Raw genomic sequence first — 23,601 nt, forward strand, 5'->3', positions numbered from 1 at the left:
TCAAAAATGGTGCCAAACGGTTCCAAATTCTCCCCTGAAAGGTTTGGCGGTTGAAACAAAAGTCTTTTTATCACAGGAGAAGAAATCAGCCCTCAACAACTTAACCGGCAGAAAATGATTTTTTTGAAAAAATCCTAAGCCCCGGGGTCACAAATTCATAAAAAATCTGACTTTCGGCAATTCATTCAAAAATGGTGCCAAATGGTTCCAAATTCTCCCCTGAAAGGTTTGGCGGTTGAAACAGAAGTCTATTTATCACAGGACACGAAATCAGCCCTTGACAACTTAACTGGGAGAAAAAGATTTTTTTGAAAAAATCCTAAGCCCCGGGGTCACAAATTCATAAAAAATCTGACTTTCGGCAATTCACTCAAAAATGGTGTCAGACAGTTGCAAATGATCCTCTGAAAGGTTTGGAAATGGAAATAGAAGAAATCAGCCCTCGACAACTTAACCGGCAGAAAAAGATCTTTTTGAAAAAATCCTAAGCCCCGGGGTCACAATTTCATAAAAAATCTGACTTTTGGCAATTCACTCAAAAAGTGTGCCAAAAGGTTCTAAATTCTCCCCTGAAAGGTTTGGCGGTTGAAACAGAAGGCTTTTTATTACAGGAAAAGAATTCAGCCCTCAACAACTTAACCGGCAGAAAAAGATTTTTTTGAAAAAATCCTAAGCCCCGGGGTCACAAATTCATAAAAAATCTGACTTTCGGCAATTCACTCAAAAATGGTGCCAGACGGTTACAAATGATCCTCTGAAAGGTTTGGAAATGGAAATAGAAGAAATCAGCCCTCGACAACTTAACCGGCAGAAAAAGATTTTTTTTTGAAAAAATCCTAAGCCCCGGGGTCACAATTTCATAAAAAAATCTGACTTTCGGCAATTCATTCAAAAATGGTGCCATACGGTTCCAAATTCTCCCCTGAAATGTTTGGCGGTTGAAACAGAAGTCTTTTTATCACAGGAAAAGAATTCAGCCCTCAACAACTTAACCGGCAGAAAAAGATTTTTTTGAAAAAATCCTAAGCCCCGGGGTCACAATTTCATAAAAAATGGGACTTTCGGCAATTCATTCAAAAATGGTGCCAAACGGTTCCAAATGCTCCCCTGAAAGGTTTGGCGGTTGAAACAGAAGGCTTTTTATCACAGGACAAGAAATCAGCCCTCAACAACTTAACCGGCAGAAAATGATTTTTTTGAAAAAATCCTAAGCCCCGGGGTCACAAATTCATAAAAAATCTGACTTTCGGCAATTCACTCAAAAATGGTGCCAGACGGTTGCAAATGATCCTCTGAAAGGTTTGGGAATGGAAATAGAAGAAATCAGCCCTCGACAACTTAACCGGCAGAAAAAGATTTTTTTGAAAAAATCCTAAGCCCCGGGGTCACTATTTCACAAAAAATCTGACTTTCGGCAATTCATTCAAAAATGGTGCCAAATGGTTCCAAATTCTCCCCTGAAAGGTTTGGCGGTTGAAACAGAAGTCTTTTTATCACAGGGCACGAAATCAGCCCTCGACAACTTAACCGGCAGAAAATGATTTTTTTGAAAAAATCCTAAGCCCCGGGGTCACAAATTCATAAAAAATCTGACTTTCGGCAATTCACTCAAAAATGGTGCCAAACAGTTCCAAATTCTCCCCTGAAAGGTTTGGAAATGGAAACAGAAGAAATCAGCCCTCGACAACTTAACCGGCAGAAAAAGATTTTTTTGAAAAAATCCTAAGCCCCGGGGTCACAATTTCATAAAAAATCTGACTTTCGGCAATTCATTCAAAAATGGTGCCAAACGGTTCGAAATTCTCCCCTGAAAGGTTTGGCGGTTGAAACAAAAGTCTTTTTATCACAGGAGAAGAAATCAGCCCTCAACAACTTAACCGGCAGAAAAAGATTTTTTTGAAAAAATCCTAAGCCCCGGGGTCACAATTTCATAAAAAATGGGACTTTCGGCAATTCATTCAAAAATGGTGCCAAACGGTTCCAAATGCTCCCCTGAAAGGTTTGGCGGTTGAAACAGAAGGCTTTTTATCACAGGACAAGAAATCAGCCCTCAACAACTTAACCGGCAGAAAATGATTTTTTTGAAAAAATCCTAAGCCCCGGGGTCACAAATTCATAAAAAATCTGACTTTCGGCAATTCACTCAAAAATGGTGCCAGACGGTTGCAAATGATCCTCTGAAAGGTTTGGGAATGGAAATAGAAGAAATCAGCCCTCGACAACTTAACCGGCAGAAAAAGATTTTTTTGAAAAAATCCTAAGCCCCGGGGTCACTATTTCACAAAAAATCTGACTTTCGGCAATTCATTCAAAAATGGTGCCAAATGGTTCCAAATTCTCCCCTGAAAGGTTTGGCGGTTGAAACAGAAGTCTTTTTATCACAGGGCACGAAATCAGCCCTCGACAACTTAACCGGCAGAAAATGATTTTTTTGAAAAAATCCTAAGCCCCGGGGTCACAAATTCATAAAAAATCTGACTTTCGGCAATTCACTCAAAAATGGTGCCAAACAGTTCCAAATTCTCCCCTGAAAGGTTTGGAAATGGAAACAGAAGAAATCAGCCCTCGACAACTTAACCGGCAGAAAAAGATTTTTTTGAAAAAATCCTAAGCCCCGGGGTCACAATTTCATAAAAAATCTGACTTTCGGCAATTCATCCAAAAATGGTGCCAAACGGTTCCAAATTCTCCCCTGAAAGGTTTGGCGGTTGAAACAAAAGTCTTTTTATCACAGGAGAAGAAATCAGCCCTCAACAACTTAACCGGCAGAAAATGATTTTTTTGAAAAAATCCTAAGCCCCGGGGTCACAATTTCATAAAAAATCTGACTTTCGGCAATTCATTCAAAAATGGTGCCAAATGGTTCCAAATGCTCCCCTGAAAGGTTTGGCGTTTGAAACAGAAGGCTTTTTATCACAGGAGAAGAAATCAGCCCTCAACAACTTAACCGGCAGAAAATGATTTTTTTGAAAAAATCCTAAGCCCCGGGGTCACAAATTGATAAAAAATCTGACTTTCGGCAATTCACTCAAAAATGGTGCCAGACGGTTGCAAATGATCCTCTGAAAGGTTTGGAAATGGAAATAGAAGAAATCAGCCCTCGACAACTTAACCGGCAGAAAAAGATTTTTTTGAAAAAATCCTAAGCCCCGGGGTCACAAATTCATAAAAAATCTGACTTTCGGCAATTCATTCAAAAATGGTGCCAGACGGGTGCAAATGATCCTCTGAAAGGTTTGGGAATGGAAATAGAAGAAATCAGCCCTCGACAACTTAACCGGCAGAAAAAGATTTTTTTGAAATAATCCTAAACCCCGGGGTCACTATTTCATAAAAAATCTGACTTTTGGCAATTCACTCAAAAATTGTGCCAAACGGTTCCAAATGCTCCCCTGAAACGTTTGGCGGTTGAAACAGAAGGCTTTTTATCACAGGAGAAGAAATCAGCCCTCAACAACTTAACCGGCAGAAAATGATTTTTTTGAAAAAATCCTAAGCCCCGGGGTCACAAATTCATAAAAAATCTGACTTTCGGCAATTCACTCAAAAATGGTGCTAGACGGTTGCAAATGATCCTCTGAAAGGTTTGGAAATGGAAATAGAAGAAATCAGCCCTCGACAACTTAACCGGCAGAAAAAGATATTTTTGAAAAAATCCTAAGCCCCGGGGTCACAATTTCATAAAAAATCTGACTTTCGGCAATTCATTCAAAAGTGGTGCCAAACGGTTCCAAATTCTCCCCTGAAAGGTTTGGCGGTTGAAACAGAAGTCTTTTTATCACAGGACACGAAATCAGCCCTCGACAACTTAACCGGCAGAAAAAGATTTTTTTGAAAAAATCCTAAGCCCCGGGGTCACAAATTCATAAAAAATCTGACTTTTGGCAATTCACTCAAAAAGTGTGTCAAAAGGTTCCAAATTCTCCACTGAAAGGTTTGGCGGTTGAAACAGAAGGCTTTTTATCACAGGAAAAGAATTCAGCCCTCAACAACTTAACCGGCAGAAAAAGATTTTTTTGAAAAAATCCTAAGCCCCGGGGTCACAAATTCATAAAAAATCTGACTTTCGGCAATTCACTCAAAAATGGTGCCAGACGGTTGCAAATGATCCTCTGAAACGTTTGGGAATGGAAATAGAAGAAATCAGCCCTCGACAACTTAACCGGCAGAAAAAGATTTTTTTGAATAAATCCTAAGCCCCGGGGTCACAAATTCATAAAAAATCTGACTTTCGGCAATTCATTCAAAAATGGTGCCAAATGGTTCCAAATTCTCCCCTGAAAGGTTTGGCGGTTGAAACAGAAGTCTTTTTATCACAGGACACGAAATCAGCCCTCAACAACTTAACCGGCAGAAAAAGATTTTTTTGAAAAAATCCTAAGCCCCGGGGTCACAAATTCATAAAAAATCTGACTTTTGGCAATTCACTCAAAATGTGTGCCAAAAGGTTCTAAATTCTCCCCTGAAAGGTTTGGCGGTTGAAACAGAAGGCTTTTTATCACAGGAAAAGAATTCAGCCCTCAACAACTTAACCGGCAGAAAAAGATTTTTTTGAAAAAATCCTAAGCCCCGGGGTCACAAATTCATAAAAAATCTGACTTTCGGCAATTCACTCAAAAATGGTGCCAGACGGTTGCAAATGATCCTCTGAAAGTTTTGGAAATGGAAATAGAAGAAATCAGCCCTCGACAACTTAACCGGCAGAAAAAGATTTTTTTGAAAAAATCCTAAGCCCCGGGGTCACTATTTCATAAAAAATCTGACTTTCGGCAATTCATTCAAAAATGGTGCCAAACGGTTCCAAATTCTCCCCTGAAAGGTTTGGCAGTTGAAACAAAAGTCTTTTTATCACAGGAGAAGAAATCTGCCCTCAACAACTTAACCGGCAGAAAATGATTTTTTTGAAGAAATCCCTAAGCCCCAGGGTCACAATTTCATCAAAAATCTGACTTTTGGCAATTCACTCAAAAATGGTGCCTAACGTTTGCAAATGCTCCCCTGAGAAGTTTGGCGGTCGAAACAGAAGGCTTTTTATCACAGGAAAAGAAATCAGCCCTTGACAACATAACCGGCAGAAAAAGTTTTTTTTGAAAAAATCCCTAAGCCCCGGGGTCACAATTTCATCAAAAATCTGACTTTCGGCCATTCCCTCAAAAATTGTGCCAAACGGTTGCAAATGCTCCCCTGAGAGGTTTGACGGTCGAAACAGAAGGCTTTTTATCACAGGAAAAGAAATCAGCCCTCGACAACTTATTCGGCAGAAAAAGATTTTTTTGAAAAAATCCTAAGCCCCGGGGTCACAATTTCATAAAAAATCTGACTTTCGGCAATTCATTCAAAAATGGTGCCAAACGGTTCGAAATTCTCCCCTGAAAGGTTTGGCGGTTGAAACAAAAGTCTTTTTATCACAGGAGAAGAAATCAGCCCTCAACAACTTAACCGGCAGAAAATGATTTTTTTGAAAAAATCCTAAGCCCCGGGGTCACAATTTCATAAAAAATCTGACTTTCGGCAATTCATTCAAAAATGGTGCCAAACGGTTCCAAATGCTCCCCTGAAAGGTTTGGCGGTTGAAACAGAAGGCTTTTTATCACAGGAGAAGAAATCAGCCCTCAACAACTTAACCGGCAGAAAATGATTTTTTTGAAAAAATCCTAAGCCCCGGGGTCACAAATTCATAAAAAATCTGACTTTCGGCAATTCACTCAAAAATGGTGCCAGACGGTTGCAAATGATCCTCTGAAAGGTTTAGGAATGGAAATAGAAGAAATCAGCCCTCGACAACTTAACCGGCAGAAAAAGATTTTTTTGAAAAAATCCCTAAGCCCCGGGGTCACAATTTCATAAAAAATCTGACTTTCGGCAATTCATTCAAAAATGGTGCCAAATGGTTCCAAATGCTCCCCTGAAAGGTTTGGCGTTTGAAACAGAAGGCTTTTTATCACAGGAGAAGAAATCAGCCCTCAACAACTTAACCGGCAGAAAATGATTTTTTTGAAAAAATCCTAAGCCCCGGGGTCACAATTTCATAAAAAATCTGACTTTCGGCAATTCATTCAAAAATGGTGCCAAATGGTTCCAAATGCTCCCCTGAAAGGTTTGGCGTTTGAAACAGAAGGCTTTTTATCACAGGAGAAGAAATCAGCCCTCAACAACTTAACCGGCAGAAAATGATTTTTTTGAAAAAATCCTAAGCCCCGGGGTCACAAATTGATAAAAAATCTGACTTTCGGCAATTCACTCAAAAATGGTGCCAGACGGTTGCAAATGATCCTCTGAAAGGTTTGGAAATGGAAATAGAAGAAATCAGCCCTCGACAACTTAACCGGCAGAAAAAGATTTTTTTGAAAAAATCCTAAGCCCCGGGGTCACAAATTCATAAAAAATCTGACTTTCGGCAATTCATTCAAAAATGGTGCCAGACGGGTGCAAATGATCCTCTGAAAGGTTTGGGAATGGAAATAGAAGAAATCAGCCCTCGACAACTTAACCGGCAGAAAAAGATTTTTTTGAAATAATCCTAAACCCCGGGGTCACTATTTCATAAAAAATCTGACTTTTGGCAATTCACTCAAAAATTGTGCCAAACGGTTCCAAATGCTCCCCTGAAACGTTTGGCGGTTGAAACAGAAGGCTTTTTATCACAGGAGAAGAAATCAGCCCTCAACAACTTAACCAGCAGAAAATGATTTTTTTGAAAAAATCCTAAGCCCCGGGGTCACAAATTCATAAAAAATCTGACTTTCGGCAATTCACTCAAAAATGGTGCCAGACGGTTGCAAATGATCCTCTGAAAGGTTTGGGAATGGAAATAGAAGAAATCAGCCCTCGACAACTTAACCGGCAGAAAAAGATTTTTTTGAATAAATCCTAAGCCCCGGGGTCACAAATTCATAAAAAATCTGACTTTCGGCAATTCATTCAAAAATGGTGCCAAATGGTTCCAAATTCTCCCCTGAAAGGTTTGGCGGTTGAAACAGAAGTCTTTTTATCACAGGACACGAAATCAGCCCTCAACAACTTAACCGGCAGAAAAAGATTTTTTTGAAAAAATCCTAAGCCCCGGGGTCACAAATTCATAAAAAATCTGACTTTTGGCAATTCACTCAAAAAGTGTGCCAAAAGGTTCTAAATTCTCCCCTGAAAGGTTTGGCGGTTGAAACAGAAGGCTTTTTATCACAGGAAAAGAATTCAGCCCTCAACAACTTAACCGGCAGAAAAAGATTTTTTTGAAAAAATCCTAAGCCCCGGGGTCACAAATTCATAAAAAATCTGACTTTCGGCAATTCACTCAAAAATGGTGCCAGACGGTTGCAAATGATCCTCTGAAAGTTTTGGAAATGGAAATAGAAGAAATCAGCCCTCGACAACTTAACCGGCAGAAAAAGATTTTTTTGAAAAAATCCTAAGCCCCGGGGTCACTATTTCATAAAAAATCTGACTTTCGGCAATTCATTCAAAAATGGTGCCAAACGGTTCCAAATTCTCCCCTGAAAGGTTTGGCAGTTGAAACAAAAGTCTTTTTATCACAGGAGAAGAAATCTGCCCTCAACAACTTAACCGGCAGAAAATGATTTTTTTGAAGAAATCCCTAAGCCCCAGGGTCACAATTTCATCAAAAATCTGACTTTTGGCAATTCACTCAAAAATGGTGCCTAACGTTTGCAAATGCTCCCCTGAGAAGTTTGGCGGTCGAAACAGAAGGCTTTTTATCACAGGAAAAGAAATCAGCCCTCGACAACATAACCGGCAGAAAAAGTTTTTTTTGAAAAAATCCCTAAGCCCCGGGGTCACAATTTCATCAAAAATCTGACTTTCGGCCATTCCCTCAAAAATTGTGCCAAACGGTTGCAAATGCTCCCCTGAGAGGTTTGACGGTCGAAACAGAAGGCTTTTTATCACAGGAAAAGAAATCAGCCCTCGACAACTTAACCGGTAGAAAATCATTTTTTTGAAAAAATCCCTAAGCCCCGGGGTCACAATTTCATTAAAAATCTGACTATTGGCAATTCACTCAAAAATGGTGCCAAACGTTTGCACATGCTCGCCTGTGAGGTTTGGCGGTCGAAACAGAAGGCTTTTTATCATAGGAAAGAAAATCAGCCCTTGACAACTTAACCGGCAGAAAAAGTTTTTTTGGAAAAAATCCCTAAGCCCCGGGGTCACAATTTCATAAAAAATCTGACTTTCGGCAATTCATTCAAAAATGGTGCCAAACGGTTCCAAATTCTCCCATGAGAGGTTTGGCGGTCGAAACAGAAGGCTTTTTATCACAGGACACGAAATCAGCCCTCAACAACTTAACTGGCAGAAAAAGTTTTTTTTGAAAAAATCCCTAAGCCCCGGGGTCACAAATTCAAAAAAAAATCTGACTTTCGGCCATTCACTCAAAAATGGTGCCAGACGGTTGCAAATGATCCTCTGAAAGGTTTGGAAATGGAAATAGAAGAAATCAGCCCTGGACAACTTAACCAGCAGAAAAAGATTTTTTTTTGAAAAAATCCTAAGCCCCGGGGTCACAAATTCATAAAAAATCTGACTTTCGGCAATTCATTCAAAAATGGTGCCAAATGGTTCCAAATGCTCCCCTGAAAGGTTTGGCGTTTGAAACAGAAGGCTTTTTATCACAGGAGAAGAAATCAGCCCTCAACAACTTAACCGGCAGAAAATGATTTTTTTGAAAAAATCCTAAGCCCCGGGGTCACAAATTCATAAAAAATCTGACTTTCGGCAATTCATTCAAAAATGGTGCCAAATGGTTCCAAATGCTCCCCTGAAAGGTTTGGCGTTTGAAACAGAAGGCTTTTTATCACAGGAGAAGAAATCAGCCCTCAACAACTTAACCGGCAGAAAATGATTTTTTTGAAAAAATCCTAAGCCCCGGGGTCACAAATTGATAAAAAATCTGACTTTCGGCAATTCATTCAAAAATGGTGCCAAATGGTTCCAAATTCTCCCCTGAAAGGTTTGGCGGTTGAAACAGAAGTCTTTTCATCACAGGACACGAAATCAGCCCTCAACAACTTAACTGGCAGAAAAAGATTTTTTTGAAAAAATCCTAAGCCCCGGGGTCACAAATTCAAAAAAAAATCTGACTTTCGGCAATTCACTCAAAAATGGTGCCAGACGGTTGCAAATGATCCTCTGAAAGGTTTGGAAATGGAAATAGAAGAAATCAGCCCTCGACAACTTAACCGGCAGAAAAAGATTTTTTTTTGAAAAAATCCTAAGCCCCGGGGTCACAATTTCATAAAAAATCTGACTTTCGGCAATTCATTCAAAAATGGTGCCATACGGTTCCAAATTCTCCCCTGAAATGTTTGGCGGTTGAAAAGAAGTCTTTTTATCACACGAAAAGAATTCAGCCCTCAACAACTTATTTGGCAGAAAAAGATTTTTTTGAAAAAATCCTAAGCCCCGGGGTCACAATTTCATAAAAAATCTGACTTTCGGCAATTCATTCAAAAATGGTGCCAAACGGTTCCAAATGCTCCCCTGAAAGGTTTGGCGGTTGAAACAGAAGGCTTTTTATCACAGGACAAGAAATCAGCCCTCAACAACTTAACCGGCAGAAAATGATTTTTTTGAAAAAATCCTAAGCCCCGGGGTCACAAATTCATAAAAAATCTGACTTTCGGCAATTCACTCAAAAATGGTGCCAGACGGTTGCAAATGATCCTCTGAAAGGTTTGGAAATCGAAATAGAAGAAATCAGCCCTCGACAACTTAACCGGCAGAAAAAGATTTTTTTGAAAAAATTCTAAGCCCCGGGGTCACAATTTCATAAAAAATCTGACTTTCGGCAATTCATTCAAAAATGGTGCCAAATGGTTCCAAATTCTCCCCTGAAAGGTTTGGCGGTTGAAACAGAAGTCTTTTTATCACAGGACACGAAATCAGCCCTCAACAACTTAACCGGCAGAAAAAGATTTTTTTGAAAAAATCCTAAGCCCCGGGGTCACAAATTCATAAAAAATCTGACTTTTGGCAATTCACTCAAAAAGTGTGCCAAAAGGTTCTAAATTCTCCCCTGAAAGGTTTGGCGGTTGAAACAGAAGGCTTTTTATCACAGGAAAAGAATTCAGCCCTCAACAACTTAACCGGCAGAAAAAGATTTTTTTGAAAAAATCCTAAGCCCCGGGGTCACAAATTCATAAAAAATCTGACTTTCGGCAATTCACTCAAAAATGGTGCCAGACGGTTGCAAATGATCCTCTGAAAGTTTTGGAAATGGAAATAGAAGAAATCAGCCCTCGACAACTTAACCGGCAGAAAAAGATTTTTTTGAAAAAATCCTAAGCCCCGGGGTCACTATTTCATAAAAAATCTGACTTTCGGCAATTCATTCAAAAATGGTGCCAAACGGTTCCAAATTCTCCCCTGAAAGGTTTGGCAGTTGAAACAAAAGTCTTTTTATCACAGGAGAAGAAATCTGCCCTCAACAACTTAACCGGCAGAAAATGATTTTTTTGAAGAAATCCCTAAGCCCCAGGGTCACAATTTCATCAAAAATCTGACTTTTGGCAATTCACTCAAAAATGGTGCCTAACGTTTGCAAATGCTCCCCTGAGAAGTTTGGCGGTCGAAACAGAAGGCTTTTTATCACAGGAAAAGAAATCAGCCCTCGACAACATAACCGGCAGAAAAAGTTTTTTTTGAAAAAATCCCTAAGCCCCGGGGTCACAATTTCATCAAAAATCTGACTTTCGGCCATTCCCTCAAAAATTGTGCCAAACGGTTGCAAATGCTCCCCTGAGAGGTTTGACGGTCGAAACAGAAGGCTTTTTATCACAGGAAAAGAAATCAGCCCTCGACAACTTAACCGGTAGAAAATCATTTTTTTGAAAAAATCCCTAAGCCCCGGGGTCACAATTTCATTAAAAATCTGACTATTGGCAATTCACTCAAAAATGGTGCCAAACGTTTGCACATGCTCGCCTGTGAGGTTTGGCGGTCGAAACAGAAGGCTTTTTATCATAGGAAAGAAAATCAGCCCTTGACAACTTAACCGGCAGAAAAAGTTTTTTTGGAAAAAATCCCTAAGCCCCGGGGTCACAATTTCATAAAAAATCTGACTTTCGGCAATTCATTCAAAAATGGTGCCAAACGGTTCCAAATTCTCCCATGAGAGGTTTGGCGGTCGAAACAGAAGGCTTTTTATCACAGGACACGAAATCAGCCCTCAACAACTTAACTGGCAGAAAAAGTTTTTTTTGAAAAAATCCCTAAGCCCCGGGGTCACAAATTCAAAAAAAAATCTGACTTTCGGCCATTCACTCAAAAATGGTGCCAGACGGTTGCAAATGATCCTCTGAAAGGTTTGGAAATGGAAATAGAAGAAATCAGCCCTGGACAACTTAACCAGCAGAAAAAGATTTTTTTTTGAAAAAATCCTAAGCCCCGGGGTCACAAATTCATAAAAAATCTGACTTTCGGCAATTCATTCAAAAATGGTGCCAAATGGTTCCAAATGCTCCCCTGAAAGGTTTGGCGTTTGAAACAGAAGGCTTTTTATCACAGGAGAAGAAATCAGCCCTCAACAACTTAACCGGCAGAAAATGATTTTTTTGAAAAAATCCTAAGCCCCGGGGTCACAAATTCATAAAAAATCTGACTTTCGGCAATTCATTCAAAAATGGTGCCAAATGGTTCCAAATGCTCCCCTGAAAGGTTTGGCGTTTGAAACAGAAGGCTTTTTATCACAGGAGAAGAAATCAGCCCTCAACAACTTAACCGGCAGAAAATGATTTTTTTGAAAAAATCCTAAGCCCCGGGGTCACAAATTGATAAAAAATCTGACTTTCGGCAATTCATTCAAAAATGGTGCCAAATGGTTCCAAATTCTCCCCTGAAAGGTTTGGCGGTTGAAACAGAAGTCTTTTCATCACAGGACACGAAATCAGCCCTCAACAACTTAACTGGCAGAAAAAGATTTTTTTGAAAAAATCCTAAGCCCCGGGGTCACAAATTCAAAAAAAAATCTGACTTTCGGCAATTCACTCAAAAATGGTGCCAGACGGTTGCAAATGATCCTCTGAAAGGTTTGGAAATGGAAATAGAAGAAATCAGCCCTCGACAACTTAACCGGCAGAAAAAGATTTTTTTGAAAAAATTCTAAGCCCCGGGGTCACAATTTCATAAAAAATCTGACTTTCGGCAATTCATTCAAAAATGGTGCCAAACGGTTCCAAATTCTCCCCTGAAAGGTTTGGCGGTTGAAACAGAAGTCTTTTTATCACAGGACACGAAATCAGCCCTCGACAACTTAACCGGCAGAAAAAGATTTTTTTGAAAAAATCCTAAGCCCCGGGGTCACAAATTCATAAAAAATCTGACTTTCGGCAATTCACTCAAAAAGTGTGTCAAAAGGTTCCAAATTCTCCACTGAAAGGTTTGGCGGTTGAAACAGAAGGCTTTTTATCACAGGAAAAGAATTCAGCCCTCAACAACTTAACCGGCAGAAAAAGATTTTTTTGAAAAAATCCTAAGCCCCGGGGTCACAAATTCATAAAAAATCTGACTTTCGGCAATTCACTCAAAAATGGTGCCAGACGGTTGCAAATGATCCTCTGAAAGGTTTGGGAATGGAAATAGAAGAAATCAGCCCTCGACAACTTAACCGGCATAAAAAGATTTTTTTGAAAAAATCCTAAGCCCCGGGGTCACAATTTCATAAAAAATCTGACTTTCGGCAATTCATTCAAAAATGGTGCCAAACGGTTCCAAATGCTCCCCTGAAAGGTTTGGCAGTTGAAACAGAAGGCTTTTTATCACAGGACAAGAAATCAGCCCTCAACAACTTAACCGGCAGAAAATGATTTTTTAAAAAAAATCCTAAGCCCCGGGGTCACAAATTCATAAAAAATCTGACTTTCGGCAATTCACTCAAAAATGGTGCCAGACGGTTGCAAATGATCCTCTGAAAGGTTTAGGAATGGAAATAGAAGAAATCAGCCCTCGACAACTTAACCGGCAGAAAAAGATTTTTTTGAAAAAATCCTAAGCCCCGGGGTCACAATTTCATAAAAAATCTGACTTTCGGCAATTCATTCAAAAATGGTGCCAAACGGTTCCAAATTCTCCCCTGAAAAGTTTGGTGGTTGAAACAAAAGTCTTTTTATCACAGGAGAAGAAATCAGCCCTCGACAACTTAACCGGCAGAAAAAGATTTTTTTTTGAAAAAATCCTAAGCCCCGGGGTCACAATTTCATAAAAAATCTGACTTTCGGCAATTCATTCAAAAATGGTGCCATACAGTTCCAAATTCTCCCCTGAAATGTTTGGCGGTTGAAACAGAAGTCTTTTTATCACAGGAAAAGAATTCAGCCCTCAACAACTTAACCGGCAGAAAAAGATTTTTTTGAAAAAATCCTAAGCCCCGGGGTCACAATTTCATAAAAAAATGTGACTTTCGGCAATTCATTCAAAAATGGTGCCAAACGGTTCCAAATGCTCCCCTGAAAGGTTTGGCGGTTGAAACAGAAGGCTTTTTATCACAGGACAAGAAATCAGCCCTCAACAACTTAACCGGCAGAAAATGATTTTTTTGAAAAAATCCTAAGCCCCGGGGTCACAAATTCATAAAAAATCTGACTTTCGGCAATTCACTCAAAAATGGTGCCAGACGGTTGCAAATGATCCTCTGAAAGGTTTGGGAATGGAAATAGAAGAAATCAGCCCTCGACAACTTAACCGGCAGAAAAAGATTTTTTTGAAAAAATCCTAAGCCCCGGGGTCACTATTTCACAAAAAATCTGACTTTCGGCAATTCATTCAAAAATGGTGCCAAATGGTTCCAAATTCTCCCCTGAAAGGTTTGGCGGTTGAAACAGAAGTCTTTTTATCACAGGAGAAGAAATCAGCCCTCAACAACTTAACCGGCAGAAAAAGATTTTTTTGAAAAAATCCTAAGCCCCGGGGTCACAAATTCATAAAAAATCTGACTTTCGGCAATTCACTCAAAAATGGTGCCAGACGGTTGCAAATGATCCTCTGAAAGGTTTGGAAATGGAAATAGAAGAAATCAGCCCTCGACAACTTAACTGGCAGAAAAAGATTTTTTTGAAAAAATTCTAAGCCCCGGGATCACAATTTCATAAAAAATCTGACTTTCGGCAATTCACTCAAAAATGGTGCCAGACGGTTGCAAATGATCCTCTGAAAGGTTTGGAAATGGAAATAGAAGAAATCAGCCCTCGACAACTTAACCGGCAGAAAAAGATTTTTTTTGAAAAAATCCTAAGCCCCGGGGTCACTATTTCACAAAAAATCTGACTTTCGGCAATTCATTCAAAAATGGTGCCAAACGGTTCCAAATTCTCCCCTGAAAGGTTTGGCGGTTGAAACAGAAGTCTTTTTATCACAGGGCACGAAATCAGCCCTCGACAACTTAACCGGCAGAAAATGATTTTTTTGAAAAAATCCTAAGCCCCGGGGTCACAAATTCATAAAAAATCTGACTTTCGGCAATTCACTCAAAAATGGTGCCAAACAGTTCCAAATTCTCCCCTGAAAGGTTTGGAAATGGAAACAGAAGAAATCAGCCCTCGACAACTTAACCGGCAGAAAAAGATTTTTTTGAAAAAATCCTAAGCCCCGGGGTCACAATTTCATAAAAAATCTGACTTTCGGCAATTCATCCAAAAATGGTGCCAAACGGTTCCAAATTCTCCCCTGAAAGGTTTGGCGGTTGAAACAAAAGTCTTTTTATCACAGGAGAAGAAATCAGCCCTCAACAACTTAACCGGCAGAAAATGATTTTTTTGAAAAAATCTTAAGCCCCGGGGTCACAATTTCATAAAAAATCTGACTTTCGGCAATTCATTCAAAAATGGTGCCAAATGGTTCCAAATGCTCCCCTGAAAGGTTAGGCATTTGAAACAGAAGGCTTTTTATCACAGGAAAAGAATTCAGCCCTCAACAACTTAACCGGCAGAAAAAGATTTTTTTGAAAAAATCCTAAGCCCCGGGGTCACAAATTCATAAAAAATCTGACTTTCGGCAATTCACTCAAAAATGGTGCCAGACGGTTGCAAATGATCCTCTGATAGGTTTGGGAATGGAAATAGAAGAAATCAGCCCTCGACAACTTAACCGGCAGAAAAAGATTTTTTTGAAAAAATCCTAAGACCCGGGGTCACAATTTCATAAAAAATCTGACTTTCGGCAATTCATTCAAAAATGGTGCCAAACGGTTCCAAATTCTCCCCTGAAAGGTTTGGCGGTTGAAACAAAAGTCTTTTTATCACAGGAGAAGAAATCAGCCCTCAACTACTTAACCGGCAGAAAATGATTTTTTTGAAAAAATCCTAAGCCCCGGGGTCACAATTTCATAAAAAATCTGACTTTCGGCAATTCATTCAAAAATGGTGCCAAACGGTTCCAAATTCTCCCCTGAAAGGTTTGGCAGTTGAAACAAAAGTCTTTTTATAACAGGAGAAGAAATCTGCCCTCAACAACTTAACCGGCAGAAAATGATTTTTTTGAAGAAATCCCTAAGCCCCAGGGTCACAATTTCATCAAAAATCTGACTTTTGGCAATTCACTCAAAAATGGTGCCTAACGTTTGCAAATGCTCCCCTGAGAAGTTTGGCGGTCGAAACAGAAGGCTTTTTATCACAGGAAAAGAAATCAGCCCTTGACAACATAACCGGCAGAAAAAGTTTTTTTTGAAAAAATCCCTAAGCCCCGGGGTCACAATTTCATCAAAAATCTGACTTTCGGCCATTCCCTCAAAAATTGTGCCAAACGGTTGCAAATGCTCCCCTGAGAGGTTTGACGGTCGAAACAGAAGGCTTTTTATCACAGGAAAAGAAATCAGCCCTCGACAACTTAACCGGTAGAAAATCATTTTTTTGAAAAAATCCCTAAGCCCCGGGGTCACAATTTCATTAAAAATCTGACTATTGGCAATTCACTCAAAAATGGTGCCAAACGTTTGCACATGCTCGCCTGTGAGGTTTGGCGGTCGAAACAGAAGGCTTTTTATCATAGGAAAGAAAATCAGCCCTTGACAACTTAACCGGCAGAAAAAGTTTTTTTGGAAAAAATCCCTAAGCCCCGGGGTCACAATTTCATAAAAAATCTGACTTTCGGCAATTCATTCAAAAATGGTGCCAAACGGTTCCAAATTCTCCCATGAGAGGTTTGGCGGTCGAAACAGAAGGCTTTTTATCACAGGACACGAAATCAGCCCTCAACAACTTAACTGGCAGAAAAAGTTTTTTTTGAAAAAATCCCTAAGCCCCGGGGTCACAAATTCAAAAAAAAATCTGACTTTCGGCCATTCACTCAAAAATGGTGCCAGACGGTTGCAAATGATCCTCTGAAAGGTTTGGAAATGGAAATAGAAGAAATCAGCCCTGGACAACTTAACCAGCAGAAAAAGATTTTTTTTTTGAAAAAATCCTAAGCCCCGGGGTCACAATTTCATAAAAAATCTGACTTTCGGCAATTCATTCAAAAATGGTGCCATACGGTTCCAAATTCTCCCCTGAAATGTTTGGCGGTTGAAAAGAAGTCTTTTTAACACACGAAAAGAATTCAGCCCTCAACAACTTATTCGGCAGAAAAAGATTTTTTTGAAAAAATCCTAAGCCCCGGGGTCACAATTTCATAAAAAATCTGACTTTCGGCAATTCATTCAAAAATGGTGCCAAACGGTTCGAAATTCTCCCCTGAAAGGTTTGGCGGTTGAAACAGAAGGCTTTTTATCACAGGACACGAAATCAGCCCTCAACAACTTAACTGGCAGAAAAAGTTTTTTTTGAAAAAATCCCTAAGCCCCGGGGTCACAAATTCAAAAAAAAATCTGACTTTCGGCCATTCACTCAAAAATGGTGCCAGACGGTTGCAAATGATCCTCTGAAAGGTTTGGAAATGGAAATAGAAGAAATCAGCCCTGGACAACTTAACCAGCAGAAAAAGATTTTTTTTTGAAAAAATCCTAAGCCCCGGGGTCACAATTTCATAAAAAATCTGACTTTCGGCAATTCATTCAAAAATGGTGCCATACGGTTCCAAATTCTCCCCTGAAATGTTTGGCGGTTGAAAAGAAGTCTTTTTAACACACGAAAAGAATTCAGCCCTCAACAACTTATTCGGCAGAAAAAGATTTTTTTGAAAAAATCCTAAGCCCCGGGGTCACAATTTCATAAAAAATCTGACTTTCGGCAATTCATTCAAAAATGGTGCCAAACGGTTCGAAATTCTCCCCTGAAAGGTTTGGCGGTTGAAACAAAAGTCTTTTTATCACAGGAGAAGAAATCAGCCCTCAACAACTTAACCGGCAGAAAATGATTTTTTTGAAAAAATCCTAAGCCCCGGGGTCACAATTTCATAAAAAATCTGACTTTCGGCAATTCATTCAAAAATGGTGCCAAATGGTTCCAAATGCTCCCCTGAAAGGTTTGGCGTTTGAAACAGAAGCCTTTTTATCACAGGAGAAGAAATCAGCCCTCAACAACTTAACCGGCAGAAAATGATTTTTTTGAAAAAATCCTAAGCCCCGGGGTCACAAATTCATAAAAAATCTGACTTTCGGCAATTCATTCAAAAATGGTGCCAAATGGTTCCAAATGCTCCCCTGAAAGGTTTGGCGTTTGAAACAGAAGGCTTTTTATCACAGGAGAAGAAATCAGCCCTCAACAACTTAACCGGCAGAAAATGATTTTTTTGAAAAAATCCTAAGCCCCGGGGTCACAAATTGATAAAAAATCTGACTTTCGGCAATTCATTCAAAAATGGTGCCATACGGTTCCAAATTCTCCCCTGAAATGTTTGGCGGTTGAAAAGAAGTCTTTTTATCACACGAAAAGTATTCAGCCCTCAACAACTTATTTGGCAGAAAAAGATTTTTTTGAAAAAATCCTAAGCCCCGGGGTCACAATTTCATAAAAAATCTGACTTTCGGCAATTCATTCAAAAATGGTGCCAAACGGTTCCAAATGCTCCCCTGAAAGGTTTGGCGGTTGAAACAGAAGGCTTTTTATCACAGGACAAGAAATCAGCCCTCAACAACTTAACCGGCAGAAAATGATTTTTTTGAAAAAATCCTAAGCCCCGGGGTCACAAATTCATAAAAAATCTGACTTTCGGCAATTCACTCAAAAATGGTGCCAGACGGTTGCAAATGATCCTCTGAAAGGTTTGGAAATGGAAATAGAAGAAATCAGCCCTCGACAACTTAACCGGCAGAAAAAGATTTTTTTGAAAAAATTCTAAGCCCCGGGGTCACAATTTCATAAAAAATCTGACTTTCGGCAATTCATTCAAAAATGGTGCCAAACGGTTCCAAATTCTCCCCTGAAAGGTTTGGCGGTTGAAACAGAAGTCTTTTTATCACAGGACACGAAATCAGCCCTCGACAACTTAACCGGCAGAAAAAGATTTTTTTGAAAAAATCCTAAGCCCCGGGGTCACAAATTCATAAAAAATCTGACTTTTGGCAATTCACTCAAAAAGTGTGTCAAAAGGTTCCAAATTCTCCACTGAAAGGTTTGGCGGTTGAAACAGAAGGCTTTTTATCACAGGAAAAGAATTCAGCCCTCAACAACTTAACCGGCAGAAAAAGATTTTTTTGAAAAAATCCTAAGCCCCGGGGTCACAAATTCATAAAAAATCTGACTTTCGGCAATTCACTCAAAAATGGTGCCAGACGGTTGCAAATGATCCTCTGAAAGGTTTGGGAATGGAAATAGAAGAAATCAGCCCTCGACAACTTAACCGGCATAAAAAGATTTTTTTGAAAAAATCCTAAGCCCCGGGGTCACAATTTCATAAAAAATCTGACTTTCGGCAATTCATTCAAAAATGGTGCCAAACGGTTCCAAATGCTCCCCTGAAAGGTTTGGCAGTTGAAACAGAAGGCTTTTTATCACAGGACAAGAAATCAGCCCTCAACAACTTAACCGGCAGAAAATGATTTTTTTGAAAAAATCCTAAGCCCCGGGGTCACAAATTCATAAAAAATCTGACTTTCGGCAATTCACTCAAAAATGGTGCCAGACGGTTGCAAATGATCCTCTGAAAGGTTTGGAAATGGAAATAGAAGAAATCAGCACTCGACAACTTGACCGGCAGAAAAGGATTTTTTTGAAAAAATCCCTAAGCCCCGGGGTCACAATTTCATAAAAAATCTGACTTTCGGCAATTCACTGAAAAATGGTGCCAAACAGTTCCAAATGCTGCCCTGAAAGGTTTGGCAGTTGAAACAGAAGGCTTTTTATCACAGGAGAAGAAATCAGCCCTCAACAACTTAACCGGCAGAAAATGATTTTTTTGAAAAAATCCTAAGCCCCGGGGTCACAAATTCATAAAAAATCTGACTTTCGGCAATTCACTCAAAAATGGTGCCAGACGGTTGCAAATGATCTTCTGAAAGGTTTGGAAATGGAAATAGAAGAAATCAGCCCTCGACAACTTAACCGGCAGAAAAAGATTTTTTTGAAAAAATCCTAAGCCCCGGGGTCACAATTTCATAAAAAATCTGACTTTCGGCAATTCATTCAAAAATGGTGCCAAACGGTTCCAAATTCTCCCCTGAAAAGTTTGGTGGTTGAAACAAAAGTCTTTTTATCACAGGAGAAGAAATCAGCCCTCAACAACTTAACCGGCAGAAAAAGATTTTTTTGAAAAAATCCTAAGCCCCGGGGTCACAATTTCATAAAAAATCTGACTTTCGGCAATTCACTCAAAAATGGTGCCAAACGGTTCCAAATGCTCCCCTGAAAGGTTTGGCGTTTGAAACAGAAGGCTTTTTATCACAGGAGAAGAAATCAGCCCTCAACAACTTAACCGGCAGAAAATGATTTTTTTGAAAAAATCCTAAGCCCCGGGGTCACAAATTCATAAAAAAATCTGACTTTCGGCAATTCACTCAAAAATGGTGCCAGACGGTTGCAAATGATCCTCTGAAAGGTTTGGAAATGGAAATAGAAGAAATGAGCCCTCGACAACTTAACCGGCAGAAAAAGATTTTTTTTTGAAAAAATCCTAAGCCCCGGGGTCATAATTTCATAAAAAAATCTGACTTTCGGCAATTCATTCAAAAATGGTGCCATACAGTTCCAAATTCTCCCCTGAAATGTTTGGCGGTTGAAACAGAAGTCTTTTTATCACAGGAAAAGAATTCAGCCCTCAACAACTTAACCGGCAGAAAAAGATTTTTTTGAAAAAATCCTAAGCCCCGGGGTCACAATTTCATAAAAAATCTGACTTTCGGCAATTCATTCAAAAATGGTGCCAAACGGTTCCAAATGCTCCCCTGAAAGGTTTGGCGGTTGAAACAGAAGGCTTTTTATCACAGGACAAGAAATCAGCCCTCAACAACTTAACCGGCAGAAAATGATTTTTTTGAAAAAATCCTAAGCCCCGGGGTCACAAATTCATAAAAAATCTGACTTTCGGCAATTCACTCAAAAATGGTGCCAGACGGTTGCAAATGATCCTCTGAAAGGTTTGGGAATGGAAATAGAAGAAATCAGCCCTCGACAACTTAACCGGCAGAAAAAGATTTTTTTGAAAAAATCCTAAGCCCCGGGGTCACTATTTCACAAAAAATCTGACTTTCGGCAATTCATTCAAAAATGGTGTCAAATGGTTCCAAATTCTCCCCTGAAAGGTTTGGCGGTTGAAACAGAAGTCTTTTTATCACAGGGCACGAAATCAGCCATCGACAACTTAACCGGCAGAAAATGATTTTTTTGAAAAAATCCTAAGCCCCGGGGACACAAATTCATAAAAAATCTGACTTTCGGCAATTCACTCAAAAATGGTGCCAGGCAGTTGCAAATGATCCTCTGAAAGGTTTGGAAGTGGAAATAGAAGAAATCAGCCCTCGACAACTTAACTGGCAGAAAAAGATTTTTTTGAAAAAATTCTAAGCCCCGGGATCACAATTTCATAAAAAATCTGACTTTCGGCAATTCACTCAAAAATGGTGCCAGACGGTTGCAAATGATCCTCTGAAAGGTTTGGAAATGGAAATAGAAGAAATCAGCCCTCGACAACTTAACCGGCAGAAAAAGATTTTTTTGAAAAAATCCTAAGCCCCGGGGTCACTATTTCACAAAATATCTGACTTTCGGCAATTCATTCAAAAATGGTGCCAAACGGTTCCAAATTCTCCCCTGAAAGGTTTGGCGGTTGAAACAGAAGTCTTTTTATCACAGGGCACGAAATCAGCCCTCGACAACTTAACCGGCAGAAAAAGATTTTTTTGAAAAAATTCTAAGCCCCGGGGTCACAAATTCATAAAAAATCTGACTTTCAGCAATTCACTCAAAAATGGTGCCAAACAGTTCCAAATTCTCCCCTGAAAGGTTTGGAAATGGAAACAGAAGAAATCAGCCCTCGACAACTTAACCGGCAGAAAAAGATTTTTTTGAAAAAATCCTAAGCCCCGGGGTCACAATTTCATAAAAAATCTGACTTTCGGCAATTCATCCAAAAATGGTGCCAAACGGTTCCAAATTCTCCCCTGAAAGGTTTGGCATTTGAAACAGAAGGCTTTTTATCACAGGAAAAGAATTCAGCCCTCAACAACTTAACCGGCAGAAAAAGATTTTTTTGAAAAAATCCTAAGCCCCGGGGTCACAAATTCATAAAAAATCTGACTTTCGGCAATTCACTCAAAAATGGTGCCAGACGGTTGCAAATGATCCTCTGATAGGTTTGGGAATGGAAATAGAAGAAATCAGCCCTCGACAACTTAACTGGGAGAAAAAGATTTTTTTGAAAAAATCCTAAGCCCCGGGGTCACAAATTCATAAAAAATCTGACTTTCGGCAATTCACTCAAAAATGGTGTCAGACAGTTGCAAATGATCCTCTGAAAGGTTTGGAAATGGAAATAGAAGAAATCAGCCCTCGACAACTTAACCGGCAGAAAAAGATCTTTTTGAAAAAATCCTAAGCCCCGGGGTCACAATTTCATAAAAAATCTGACTTTTGGCAATTCACTCAAAAAGTGTGCCAAAAGGTTCTAAATTCTCCCCTGAAAGGTTTGGCGGTTGAAACAGAAGGCTTTTTATTACAGGAAAAGAATTCAGCCCTCAACAACTTAACCGGCAGAAAAAGATTTTTTTGAAAAAATCCTAAGCCCCGGGGTCACAAATTCATAAAAAATCTGACTTTCGGCAATTCACTCAAAAATGGTGCCAGACGGTTACAAATGATCCTCTGAAAGGTTTGGAAATGGAAATAGAAGAAATCAGCCCTCGACAACTTAACCGGCAGAAAAAGATTTTTTTTTGAAAAAATCCTAAGCCCCGGGGTCACAATTTCATAAAAAAATCTGACTTTCGGCAATTCATTCAAAAATGGTGCCATACAGTTCCAAATTCTCCCCTGAAATGTTTGGCGGTTGAAACAGAAGTCTTTTTATCACAGGAAAAGAATTCAGCCCTCAACAACTTAACCGGCAGAAAAAGATTTTTTTGAAAAAATCCTAAGCCCCGGGGTCACAATTTCATAAAAAATGTGACTTTCGGCAATTCATTCAAAAATGGTGCCAAACGGTTCCAAATGCTCCCCTGAAAGGTTTGGCGGTTGAAACAGAAGGCTTTTTATCACAGGACAAGAAATCAGCCCTCAACAACTTAACCGGCAGAAAATGATTTTTTTGAAAAAATCCTAAGCCCCGGGGTCACAAATTCATAAAAAATCTGACTTTCGGCAATTCACTCAAAAATGGTGCCAGACGGTTGCAAATGATCCTCTGAAAGGTTTGGGAATGGAAATAGAAGAAATCAGCCCTCGACAACTTAACCGGCAGAAAAAGATTTTTTTGAAAAAATCCTAAGCCCCGGGGTCACTATTTCACAAAAAATCTGACTTTCGGCAATTCATTCAAAAATGGTGCCAAATGGTTCCAAATTCTCCCCTGAAAGGTTTGGCGGTTGAAACAGAAGTCTTTTTATCACAGGGCACGAAATCAGCCCTCGACAACTTAACCGGCAGAAAATGATTTTTTTGAAAAAATCCTAAGCCCCGGGGTCACAAATTCATAAAAAATCTGACTTTCGGCAATTCACTCAAAAATGGTGCCAGGCAGTTGCAAATGATCCTCTGAAAGGTTTGGAAATGGAAATAGAAGAAATCAGCCCTCGACAACTTAACTGGCAGAAAAAGATTTTTTTGAAAAAATTCTAAGCCCCGGGATCACAATTTCATAAAAAATCTGACTTTCGGCAATTCACTCAAAAATGGTGCCAGACGGTTGCAAATGATCCTCTGAAAGGTTTGGAAATGGAAATAGAAGAAATCAGCCCTCGACAACTTAACCGGCAGAAAAAGATTTTTTTGAAAAAATCCCTAAGCCCCGGGGTCACAATTTCATCAAAAATCTGACTTTCGGCAATTCATTCAAAAATGGTGCCAAACGGTTCCAAATTCTCCCCTGAAAGGTTTGGCGGTTGAAACAGAAGTCTTTTTATCACAGGGCACGAAATCAGCCCTCGACAACTTAACCGGCAGAAAATGATTTTTTTGAAAAAATCCTAAGCCCCGGGGTCACAAATTCATAAAAAATCTGACTTTCGGCAATTCACTCAAAAATGGTGCCAAACAGTTCCAAATTCTCCCCTGAAAGGTTTGGAAATGG

The sequence above is a fragment of the Podarcis raffonei genome, chromosome 6, assembly GCF_027172205.1.
Source record: "Podarcis raffonei isolate rPodRaf1 chromosome 6, rPodRaf1.pri, whole genome shotgun sequence".
Taxonomy (NCBI): Eukaryota; Metazoa; Chordata; class Lepidosauria; order Squamata; family Lacertidae; genus Podarcis; species Podarcis raffonei.